The 940-nt window shown below is 31.7% G+C and overlaps 1 non-coding gene across 1 annotated transcript; it reads left to right on the top strand.

Moving 5' to 3' along the window:
• Nucleotides 1-450: 450 nt before the first annotated feature.
• Nucleotides 451-557, top strand: LOC138821669 (U6 spliceosomal RNA). The gene has a single exon (XR_011370186.1). It is a non-coding gene; the product is annotated as a U6 spliceosomal RNA (small nuclear RNA).
• Nucleotides 558-940: the final 383 nt, after the last annotated feature.

Here is a 940-nt window from a genome sequence, read left to right as displayed (position 1 = left end):
AATAAGGTTTCTATAAACTCTGAAATGTAAATACTTAGTAGTTAATATCTGCTTCCATAAATCTTAAATACTTTATAGAAAAGTTTTATACTTGCCAAACAATCCTAATTTTGGCATATATAAGCCAAATCCCAAAATTAAACATATGTAAAACATTAAAACTTTTAACAAACCTTAACACTTGCTAGAGTGTTCATTATGACAGGTGCCTTTTATAGAATAATTGAATTCCTCCTCCTACACATTTCTTGAACAACAAATATCTGGAATTATTTTGTTTTGACATGTCAGTCTTGATTTTATTCTTAAATGTGTGCTTATGTAAGAAATACATGGTTCTAAAATTTCACAATTCTTTTGGACTTACTAGTTTTGAACTTACTAGTTTAATAAAAACTTACTAGTTTAATAAAATCAATAAAACTATACTTTATATATAAAAAATATTCTTTGCTCAATTCAGCATCACATACATTAACATTGGAACAATACAGAGAAGATTAGCATAGCCCCTGTGCAAGGATGACATGCAAATTCGTGGAGCATTCCATATTTTTACAAAAACAGATGCTGGAAGGGATGTGGCCCCAAGGGAACCGTACTGCATTCTTGGTGGGAGTGTAAACTTGTTCAATTACTTTGGAAAGCAGTATGGAGGTTCCTCAAAAGATTCTACATAAAGCTCCACTATGACACAGCAATCCCACTTTTGGGGATTTACCCAAATGATCACAAACAAAACCATACTAAAACTACCAGCACAACTATGGTTATTGCAGCATTATTTACGATAGCTAAGATATGGAACTAACCCAGATGCCCCTATTAGATGAATGGATCAAGAAAATGTGGTATATATACACAATGGAATTCTATGCCTCTATCAGAAAGAATGACATCTCCCAATTTGTTAGGAAATAGAAAGATTTGGAAAAAAAAT

This window comes from Dipodomys merriami, unplaced genomic scaffold, assembly GCF_024711535.1.
Source record: "Dipodomys merriami isolate MVZ:Mamm:240054 unplaced genomic scaffold, mDipMer1.0.p SCAF_925, whole genome shotgun sequence".
Lineage (NCBI taxonomy): Eukaryota > Metazoa > Chordata > Mammalia > Rodentia > Heteromyidae > Dipodomys > Dipodomys merriami.
This window is presented reverse-complemented; position numbering and strand designations above follow the sequence as displayed.